This window comes from Bison bison, unplaced genomic scaffold, assembly GCF_000754665.1.
Source record: "Bison bison bison isolate TAMUID 2011002044 unplaced genomic scaffold, Bison_UMD1.0 scf7180017864492, whole genome shotgun sequence".
Classification (NCBI taxonomy): domain Eukaryota; kingdom Metazoa; phylum Chordata; class Mammalia; order Artiodactyla; family Bovidae; genus Bison; species Bison bison.
The window spans coordinates 8,899,986-8,911,912 of record NW_011495051.1 but is presented as its reverse complement, the minus strand read 5'-3'; the positions used below and the strand labels follow the sequence as shown (position 1 = coordinate 8,911,912).

The window sequence follows — 11,927 nt, the reverse complement described above, 5'->3', positions numbered from 1 at the left end:
GAAATTTAGAAAGATGGTACTGACGATTCTACATGAAGGTCAGCAAAGGAGACACAAATGTAAAGGACAGACTTTTGGATCAAATGTGAATATTTTGTTTGTGAATTGCTAGAATCCAAAATATGGACACAGTGTTGCATGCCCATTTGTTTGTTTCCTTTCTTTCAATCTTCTCTTCTTTTTCAAAAGGTGTCAAAGCTATATGGACCCACAGAACCTAACAAATGACTCAGAATTCTTCCTCCTGGGACTCTCAGATGAAAAGAACAGCAGCCTTTGTTCTTTATCCTCTTCCTATCAATGTACCTTGTGACCATGCTTGGGAACCTGCTCCTCTTCCTGGCTGTCATCTCTGAGCCCCACCTCCACACTCCCATGACTTCTTCCTCTCCAACCTATCCTTGGCTGACATCAGTTTCACCTCCACCACAATCCCAAAAATAATTCCGGACATTCAGACTCACTGCAGGGTCATGTCCTATGCAGGATGCCTGACACAGATGTCCTTTTTTATGCTTTTAAAGGTGTTTGGATAGTCTCCCCCTGACTGTGATGGCCTATGACCAGTTTGTAGCCATCTGTCACCCTCTGCATTACTTGGTCATTATGAACACACGTCTCCGTGGCTCATTGGTTTGGTATCACTTTTCATTAGTCTCTTGGTTTCCCAGATGCACAATTCAATGGTGTTAAAACTCACCTACTTCAGATGTGGAAATTTCTCATTTCTTCTGTGACCCTTCTCAACTCTTCGACTTTGCATGTTCTGACACTCACCAATAACACAGCTGCGTATTTTGGTGCCATCCCTGGTTTTCTGCCTATCTCAGGCATCTTTTTCTCTTATTATAAAACTGTTTCCTCTATTCTAAGGTCCCTTCATCAGGTGGGGGGAATAAATCTTTCTCCACCTGTGGCTCTCACCTGGCAGTTGTTTGCTTATTTTATGAAACAGGTCTTGGTGTGTACCTCAGCTTAGCTATCTCACAATCTTGCAGGAAGGATACAGCAGCCTCAGTGATGTACACTGTGGTCACCCCCATGCTGAACCCCTTCATCTACAACGTGAAGAACAGATATGTCAAAAGGGTCATGTGGAGGTTTGTCAGCAAAACAATCTGTTTCTAAAAACTGTTTTGTTTTGGGTTTTTTTAGTGGATGGGATATAGAATACAAATCTATATTTTTAAATTAATTTATTTATTTTAATTGGAGGCTAATTACTTTACAATATTGTAGTGCTTTCTTCCATACCTTGACATGAATCAGCCATGGGTGTACATGTGACCCCCATTCTGAGCCCCCCTCCCGCTTCTCTCCCCATCCCATCCCTCGGGGTCATCCCAGTGCACTGGCCATGAGCACCCTTTCTCATGCATTGAACCTGGACTGGAGATCTATTTCACATATGATAATATACATGTTTCAATGTTATTCTCTCAAATCATCCCACCCTCGCCTCCTCCCACAGAGTTCAAAAGTCTGTTCTTTACATCTGTGTCTCTTTCACAGTCTCACATATAGGGTCATTGTTACCATCTTTCTAAATTCCATATATATGTGTTAATATACTGTATTGGTGTTTTTATTTCTGATTTACTTCACTCTGTATAATAGGCTCCAGTTTTATCCACCTCATTAGAATTGATTCAAATGCATTCTTTTTAATAGCTGAGTAATATTCCATTGTGTATATGTACCACAGCTTTCTTATCCATTCATCTGCTGATGGACATCTAGGTTGCTTCCATGCCCTGGCTATTATAAACAGTGTTGCGATGAACATTGGGGTACACGTGTCTCTTTCAATTCTGGTTTCCTCAGTAAGTACACCCAGCAGTTGGATTGCTGGGTCGAATGGCAGTTCTATTTCCAGTATTTTAAGGAATCTCCACACTGTTCTCCATAGAGGCTGTACTAGTTTGCATTACCACCAACAGTGTAAGAGGGTTCCCTTTTCTCCACACCCTCTCCAGCATTTATTGCTTGTAGACTTCTGGATAGCAGCCATTCTGACTGGCGTTAGATGGTACCACATTGTGGTTTTGATTTGCATTTCTCTGATAATGAGTGATGTTGAACATCTTTTCATGAGATTGTTAGAAATGTCTGTTTAGTTCTTTGGCCCATTTTTTTATTGTGTCATTTACTTTTCTGGAATTGAGCTGCAGGAGTTGCTTGTATACTTTTGAGATTAATTCTTTGTCAGTTGCTTCATTTGCTATTATTTTCACCCATTCTGAAGGCTGTCTTTTCACCTTGATTATAGTTTTCTTCATTGTAAAAAAGCTTTTAAATTGAATTAGGTCCCATTTGTTTATTTTTGCTTTTATTTCCAACATTCTTGGAGGTGGGTCATAGAGGATCCTGCTGTGATTTATGTTGGACAGTGCTTTGCCTATGTTTTCCTCTAGGAGTTTTATAGTTTCTAGTCTTATATTTAGATCTTTAATCCATTTTGAGTTTATCTTTGTGTATGGTGTTAGAAAGTGTTCTAGTTTCATTCTTTTACAAGTGATTGACCAGTTTTCCCAGTACCACTTGTGAAAGAGATTGTCCTTTCTCCATTATATATTCTTGCCTCTTTTGTCAAAGATAAGGTGTCCAAAGGTGCGTGGATTTATCTCTGGGCTTTCTATTTTGTTCCATTGATCTATGTCTTTGTGCCAATACCATACTGTCATGATGACTGTTGCTTTCTGGTATAGACTGAAGATAGGCAGACTGATTCCTCCAGTTTCATTCTTCTTTCTCGAGATTGCTTTGGCTATTCAAGGTTATTTGTGTTTCCATACTAATTGTGAAATTATTGGTTCTAGTTCTTTGAAAAATACCATTGGTAACTTGATAGGGATTGCATTGAATCTATACATTGCTTTGGGTAATATACTCATTTGACCTCAAGAAACAAGAGAAAAATTAAATAAATAACCTAATTTTACACCTAAAGCAACTAGAAAAAGAAGAAATGAAGAACACCAAGGTTAGTGGAAGGAAAGAAATCATAAAAATTAGGGCAGAAATAAATGAAAAAGAAACAAGGAGACTATAGCAAAAATCAACAAAACTAAAAGCTGGTTCTTTGAGAAGACAAATAAAATAAACAAACCATTAGCCAGACTCATCAAGAAAAAAAGGGAGAAGAATCAAATCAACAAAATTAGAAATGAAAATGGAGAAATCACAACAGAAAACACAGAAATACAAAGGATCATAAGAGACTACTATCAGAGCAACTATATGCCAATAAAATGGACAACTTGGAAGAAATGAACAAATTCTTAGAAAAGCATAACTTTCCAAAACTGAACCAGGAAGAAATAGAAAATCTTAACAGACCCATCACAAGCACAGAAATCAAAACTATAATCAAAAATTTTCCAACAAACAAAAGCCCAGGTCCAGACAGCTTCACAGCTGAATTCTACCAAAAATTTAGAGAAGAGCTAACACCTGTCCTACTCAAACTCTTCCAGAAAATTGCAGAGGAAGGTAAACTTCCAAACTCATTCTATGAGGCCACCATCACCCTAATACCAAAACCAGACAAAGATGCCACAAAGAAAAACTATAGGCCAATATCAATGATGAACATAGATGAAAAAATCCTTTACAAAATTCTAGCAAACAGAATCCAACAACATATTAAAAGGATCATATGTCATGACCAAGTGGGCTTTATCCCAGGGATGCAAGGATTCTTCAATATTTGCAAATCAATAAATGTGATACATCACATTAACAAACTGAAAGATAAAAATCATATGATTATCTCAATAGATGCAGAGAAAGCCTTTAACAAAATTCAACATCCATTTATGATAAAGAAAAATCCTCCAGAAAGCAGGCATAGAAGGCACATACCTCAACATAATAAAAGCTGTATATGATAAACCCACAGCAAACATTATCCTCAATGGTGAAAAATTAAAAGCGTTTCCCCTAAAGTCAGGAACAACACAAGGGTACCCACTCTCACTGCTACTATTCAACATAGTTTTGGAAGTTTTGGCCACAGCAATCAGAGCAGAAAAAGAAATAAAAGGAATCCAGATTGGAAAAGAAGAAGTAAAACTCTCACTGTTTGCAGATGACATGATCTTCTACATAGAAAACCTAAAAGACTCCACTAGAAAATTACTAGAGCTAATCAATGAATATAGTAAAGTTGCAGGATATAAAATTAACACAGAGAAATCCCTTGCATTCCTGTACACTAACAATGAGAAAACAGAAGGAGAAATTAAGGAAACAATTCCATTCACCATTGTGATGAAAAGAATAAAATACTTAGGAATAAATCTACCTAAAGAAGCAAAAGACCTATATATAGAAAACTATAAAACACTGATGAAAGAAATCAAAGATGACACAAATAGATGGAGAAATATATACCATGTTCATGGATCAGAAGAATCGATAGTGAAAATGAGTATACTACCTAAAAAAATGTTTTAAAAAATTTCTCATGCATTCTAATTTTCCTTTGTTAACCACACAGAGCTTAAAGCACTCTAAGATTTTTGTAAATTAATTTTTGTTGGAGTATATTTGCTTTACACTGTTGTGTTAGTTTCTGCTGTACAGCAAAGTGAGTCAGTTTTATATATGCATATATCCATTCTTTTTCGGATATCCTCCCCATTCAGGTCACCACAGAACACTGAGTAGTGTTCCCTGTTCTATGGAGTAGTTTCTCATTAGTTATGTATTTTATACATAGTGTCTATAGTGTATATATGTCAATCCCAATCTACCAATTCATCCCACTTCCCTTCCCCCTTGGTATCAATAGGTTTGTTCTCTACCTCTAAAAGCACTCAAAGATTTAAAAGATACTGTGTACATATGGAAGGAAAACACTAAATGTAGTTATCATTCTTGTCAGCTCTTCTGAGATTGATATATTTCTTTTTTAAAAAAAGAAATTATTTTATTTAAAAACAGGTTCCCTGTTGCCTTTATCTCCTTTTTTTTTTAATTTTATTTTATTTTTAAACTTTACATAATTGTATTAGTTTTGCCAAATATCAAAATGAATCCGCCACAGGTATACATGTGTTCCCCATCCTGAACACTCCTCCCTCCTCCCTCCCCATACCATTCAAATAAATGAATTGAATACCATCAGTGTTTAATCCGGGATGCCTCAGACCATTACATTTTTCTGCTGACACAATGAAACCTTGACCAGGTTGAAGACAGAAACTGAAATTCATCTATTTGTACTCTAATGTAGCACAGAGAGGGCAGAGATTAGGCACAGCTCTACTTTGTACAACATTGAATAAATTACCCCACTACCTCATAAGAAAGAGTAAAGACAATTTAATATTTATACATCCAGTATTTTTTCTCTGTCCTATAACTCTTCTATCAATGTCCCTAAGAACACTTGTGAAGGAGAGGAAAAAAATATGATTTGCTTTAAAATCATAAAAATATGGTAACTGCATATGATAATCTTGATACATGCAGAAAAAGCCTTTGACAAAATTCAGCACCCATTTATGATTAAAACTCTTCAAAAAAATGGACATAGAAAGAACATACCTCAACATAGTAAAGACCATATATAATGCACCTACAGCAAACATTATTCTCAATGGTGAAAACCTGAAAGCATTCCCCCTAAGATCAGGAACGAGACAAGGGTGTCCACTTTCACCACTATTATTCAACATAGTTCAGGAAGTCCTAGCTACAGCAAATAGAGAAGAAAAAGAAATAAAAGAAATTCAGATTGGAAAAGATGTAAAACTCTCACTGTTTGCAGGTGACATGATACTGTACACAAAAAAACCCTAAAGATAGTATTAGAAAATTACTGGAACTAATCAGTGAATTTAGCAAAGTTGCAGGATACATAATCAATATACAGAAATCACTTGCATTTCTATATAGGAACAATGAAAAACCAGAAAGAGAAATTAAGGAATCGATCCCATTCAACACTGGAACAAAAAGAATTAAATATCTAGGAATAAGCTTACCTAAGACCATCGCCATGGAAAAGAAACAAAAAAAGCAAAATGGCTGTCTGGGGAGGCCTTACAAATAGCTGTGAAAAGAAGAGAAGCAAAAAGCAAAGGAGAAAAAGGAAGATATAAGCATCTAAATGCAGAGTTCCAAAGAATAGCAAGGAGAGATAAGAAAGCCTTCCTCAGCAATCAATGCAAAGAAATAGAGGAAAACAACAGAATGGGAAAGACTAGAGATCTCTTCAAGAAAATTAGAGATACCAAGGGAACATTTCATGCAAAGATGGGCTCAATAAAGGACAGAAATGGTATGTACCTAACAGAAGCAGAAGATATTAAGAAAAGGTGGCAGAAATGCACAGAAAAACTGTACAAAAAAGTTCTGCATGACCAAGATAATCACGATGGTGTGATCACTACCTAGAGCCAGACATCCTGGAATGTGAAGTCAAGTGGACCTTAGAAAGCATCACTACAAACAAAGCTAGTGGAGGTGATAGAATTCCAGTTGAGCTATTCCAAATCCTGAAAGATGATGCTGTGAAAGTGCTGCACTCACTATGCCAGCAAATTTGGGAAACTCAGCAGTGGCCACAGGACTGGAAAAGGTCAGTTTTCATTCCAATCCCAAAGAAAGGCAATGCCAAAGAATGCTCAAACTACCGCACAATTGCACTCATCTCACACGCTAGTAAAGTAATGCTCAAAATTCTCCAAGCCAGGCTTCAGCAATATGTGAACCATGAACTTCCAGATGTTCAAGCTGGTTTTAGAAAAGGCAGAGGAACCAGAGGTCAAATTGCTAACATCCGCTGGATCATGGAAAAAGCAAGAGAGTTCCAGAAAAACATCTATTTCTGCTTGATTGACTATGCCAAAGCCTTTGACTGTGTGGATCACAATAAACTGGAAAATTTTGAAAGAGATGGGAATACCAGACCACTTGACTTGCCTCTTGAGAAATCTGTATGCAGGTCAGGAAGCAACAGTTAGAACTGGACATCGAATGACAGACTGGTTCCAAATAGGAAAAGGAGTACGTCAAGGCTGTATATTGTCACCCTGCTTATTTAACTTATATGCAGAGTACATCATGAGAAACTCTGGGCTGGAAGAAGCACAAGCTGGAATCAAGATTGCCAGGAGAAATATCAATAACCTCAGATATGCAGATGACACCACCTTGTGGCAGAAAGTGAAGAGGAACTAAAAAGCCTCTTGATGAAAGTGAAAGTGGAGAGTGAAAAAGTTGGCTTAAAGCTCAACATTCAGAAAACTAAGATCATGGCATCTGGTCCTGTCACTTCATGAGAAATAGATGGGGAAAGAGTGGAAACAGTGTCAGACTTTATTCTTTGGGGCTCCAAAATCACTGCAGATGGTGACTGCATCCATGAAATTAAGACCCTTACTCCTTGGAAGGAAAGTTATGACCAACCTAGATAGCATATTCAAAAGCAGAGACATTACTTTGCCAACAAAGGTCCGTCTAGTCAAGGCTATGGTTTTTCCAGTAGTCATGTATGGATGTGAGAGTTGGACTGTGAAGAAAGCAGAGAGCTGAAGAATTGATGCTTTTGAACTGTGGTGTTGGAGAAGACTCTTGAGAGTCCCTTGGACTGCAAGGAGATCCAACCAGTCCATTCTGAATGAGATCAGTCCTGGGATTTCTTTGGAGGGAATAATGCTAAAGCTGAAACTCCAGTACTTTGGCCACCTCATGCGAAGAGTTGACTCATTGGAAAAGACTCTGATGCTGGGAGGGATTGGGGGCAGGAGGAGAAGGGGATGACAGAGGATGAGATGGCTGGATGGCATCACTGACTCGATGGACGTGGGTTTGGGTGAACTCCAGGAGTTGGTGATGGACAGGGAGGCCTGGCATGCTGCGATTCATGGGGTCGCAAAGAGTCGGACACGACTGAGCAACTGAACTGAACTGAAAGGAAACAAAAGAACTGTACACAGAAAATATAAGACACTGATGAAAGAAATCAAAGATGACAGAAACAGATGGAAATATTCCATGTTTCTGGATAGGAAGAATCAATATTGTGAAAATGACTATACTACCAAATGGAATCTACAGATTCAATGTGATCCCTATCAAACTACCAATGACATTTTTCACAGAACTAGGACCAAAGAAGTCACAATTCATATGGAAAAACAGGGACCCCGAATAGCAAAACAGTCTTGAGAAAGAAGAATGGAGCTGGAGAAATCAACCTTCCTGACTTAAGATTATACTACAAAGCTACAGTCATCAAGACAATATGGTACTGGCACAAAAACAGAAGTATAGACCAATGGAACAAGATAGAAAGCCCAGAAATAAACCCATGCACCTATGGGTAACTTATTTTTGACAAAAGAGGCAAGAATATACAATAAGGCAAAGACAGCCTCTTCAATAAATGGTGCTGGGAAAACTGGACAGCTACATGTAAATGAATGAAATTAGAACACTTCCTAACACCATACACAAAGATAAACTCAAAATGGATTAAAGACCTCAATGTAAGATAATAAATTATAAAACTCTTAGAGGAAAACATAGGCAGAACACTCGATGACATAAATCAAAGCAAGATCCTCTATGATCCACCTCCTAGAGTAATGGAAATAAAAACAAAAATAAACAAATGAGACCTGATTAAACTTAAAATATTTTGCACAGCAAAGGCTTTAGCAAGGTGAAAAGACAACCCTCAGAATGGGAGAAAATAATAGCAAATGAAGCAACTGACAAAGGATTAATTTCCAAAATATACAAGCAGCTTATATGACTCAATGCCAGAAAAAAAAAAAAAAACCAATCAAAAGGTGGGAAAAAGACCTAAACAGGCATTTCTCCAAAGAAGAAATACAGATGGCTAACAAACACATAAAAAGATGCTCAAATCGCTCATTATTAAAGATGCAAATCAAAACTATAATGAGATATCACCTCACACCACTTAGAATGACCATCATTAAAAACGTCTACAAACAATAAATGCTGGAGAGTGTGTGGAGAAAAGGGAATGCTCTTGCATTGTTGGTGGGAATCTAAATTGATACAGCCACTATGGAAGATGGTATGGAGATTCCTTAAAAAACTAGGAATAAAGCTACCATATGACCCAGAAATCTCACTCCTAGCCACATACCCTGAGGAATCAAAATTGAAAAAGACACATGTATCCCATTGTTCATTGCAGCACTATTTACAATAGCTACAACATGGAAACAATCTAGATGTTCATCAATGGATGAATGGATATAAAAGTTGTTTTACGTATACACAATAGACTATTACTCAGCCATAGAAGGAGCACATTTGAGTCAGTTCTAATGAGGTGGATGAACCTAGAATCTATTATACAGAGTGAAGTGAGTCAGAAAGAGGAAGACAAATATCATATTCTAATGGATATATGTGGAATCTAGAAAAATGGTATTGAAGAAGTTATTTGCAGGGCAGCAATAGAGAAGCAGACATAGAGAATAGATTTATGGACATGGGGAGAGGGGAGGAGAGGGTGAGATGTATGGAGAGAGTAACATGAAAACTTACATTACCATATGTAAAATAGATAGCCAACAGGAATTTTTTGTATGTCTCAGGAAATCCAAAGAGGGGCTTTGTATCAACGTAGAGGGGTGGGATGGGGAAGGAGATGGGAGGGAGGTTCAAAAGAGAGATGATATATGTATACCTATGGCTGACTCATGTTGAGGTTTGATAGAAAACAACAAAATTGTGTAAAGCAATTATCCTTCAGTAAAAAATAATTTTAATTTTTAAAAATATGGTTTGGGTTTATTATCAGGACATTCAATAGGATATATTTTTTCTCTAATGGTAACTGCAAGATTGGGACTCATAGACCAAAGTATGGGATTTGAATATTTCTGCACAGAATAACTGTGGTGTTGGAGAAGACTCTTGAGAGTCCCTTGGACTGCAAGGAGATCCAACCAGTCCATTCTGAAGGAGATCAGCCCTGGGATTTCTTTGGAAGGAATGATGCTAAAGCTGAAACTCCAGTACTTTGGCCACCTCATGCGAAGAGTTGACTCATTGGAAAAGACTCTGATGCTGGGAGGGATTGGGGGCAAGAGGAGAAGGGGATGACAGAGGATGAGATGGCTGGATGGCATCACTGACACGATGGACATGAGTCTGAGTGAACTCTGGGAGTTGGTGATGGATAGGGAGGCCTGGCATGCTGCGATTCATGGGGTCGCAAAGAGTCAGACACGACTGAGTGACTGATCTGATCTGCACAGAATAAAGGGATAAAAAGTGAGGACAGAAATTTCTCAGTGATGCATCAAATACTGAATGTGAGAAGATTCTTGTTTTCTTTACAGATACTCACCATGTAAAGAAAACTGAGTCAAGCACAAAGCAAATTGCTAATTTACTACATAAAAACCAATATCTATCTTTTATATACACCATGTCTTCTACACTCATCCTTAGCACTGACTCTAATGCCTGATCCCTTCTCCCCACAATGCTATGACTTCAGTTTAACACTTTTACCATTGCCCACATATTTTAAAGAGGCCCAATACTCTCCTTATCTCTCTATAATTAACCCTACTCAGTTGCCATCTGATCAAGGATACTCAAGGCTTCCTGGGTAGCTCAGCTGGTAAAGAATCTGCCTGCAATGCAGGAGACTCCAGTTCCATTCCTGGGTTGGGAAGATCCCCTGGAGAAAGGATAGGCTACCCACTCCAGTATTCTTGGGCTTCCCTGGTGGCTCAGACGGTAAAGAATCTGCCTGCAATGTGGGAGACCTGGTTTGATCCCTGGGTTGGGAAGATCCCCTGGAGAAGGGCGTGGCAACCCACTCCAGTGTTCTTGCTTGGAGAATCCACATGTACAGGAGAGCCTGGTGGACTATGATTCATAGAGTCACAAAGAGTCTGACATGACTGAGTGACTAAGCACAGTTTAGCACCAGGATACTCATCATAAAAGGAGGAATTGGGAAAAGAAGCAGCACATGTCACATTTATGGTATAAGCATAATGAACCTTGGTTTTCATGTCCCATGTTCTATAGATTCATCTTTGTCATTTATCCTATAATCTTATCTCTTCTACTTACTATGAAATAACTCCAGTTTAGTAATATGTTTTTGGGCTTCATGGGTGGTGCTAGTGGTAAAGAACCTGCCTGCTAATGCAGGAGACATAAGAGACTCGGGTTCGATCCCTGAGCCTGGAAGATCTCCTGAAGGAGGGCATGGAAACCCACTCCAGTACTCTTGCCTAGGGAACCCCATGGACAGAGGAGCCTGGCGGGCTACAGTCTAAATGGTTGATAAGAGTCGAACACGACTGAAGTGGCTTAGCACACATGCACAGTTATACATTTTGCTGTGGATGAATTATTTTTGATGCCCCAAAATCCAGTGTCTTCCTCTCATAAAGGATGAGGTTTCTGTGTGGTGGGCAGTATCTGAGATTTTCTCACTCTCCCAAACTCCTGGTTTTCCTACCCCTGTGTATTTCCCTGCCATTGAGTGTAAGATGTACATAAAGACTCACTTCCAACAACAAGAATGTGGAAGAAATGTTGGGAAGTCACTTCTGGGAAGAGAACAAAATAATCTGGCTCTCTTCTTGGTGCTTCTCTCTGGCATTCTTGGTGGCTTGCATTGATAAAACCCAACTGCCTCACCGGGAGGCCACATGTCAAGGAACTGAAGGAATTCTCTGGACAATATTCCATGAACAAGTGAATCCTACCGACAACCTCATGAGTGAGCTTGAGAGTGGACATCTGCTGGTCTAACTTTGTGATACCTGCAGCCTGACTGACATCTTGATTGCAACCTTCTGGGAGATCCACTGAAATATTTAAAGTATCAATGATTAAATTGTAAGTAAAGATAAATAGCTTTCTAATATGCCAATGTCAATAGAGAAAAAAACTTAAAACTG

General features: G+C 38.4%; 1 pseudogene; it reads left to right on the top strand.

Moving 5' to 3' along the window:
• The first annotated feature begins 202 nt into the window (after positions 1-202).
• LOC104979967 lies at positions 203-1,128 on the top strand (annotated as a pseudogene).
• Positions 1,129-11,927: the final 10,799 nt, after the last annotated feature.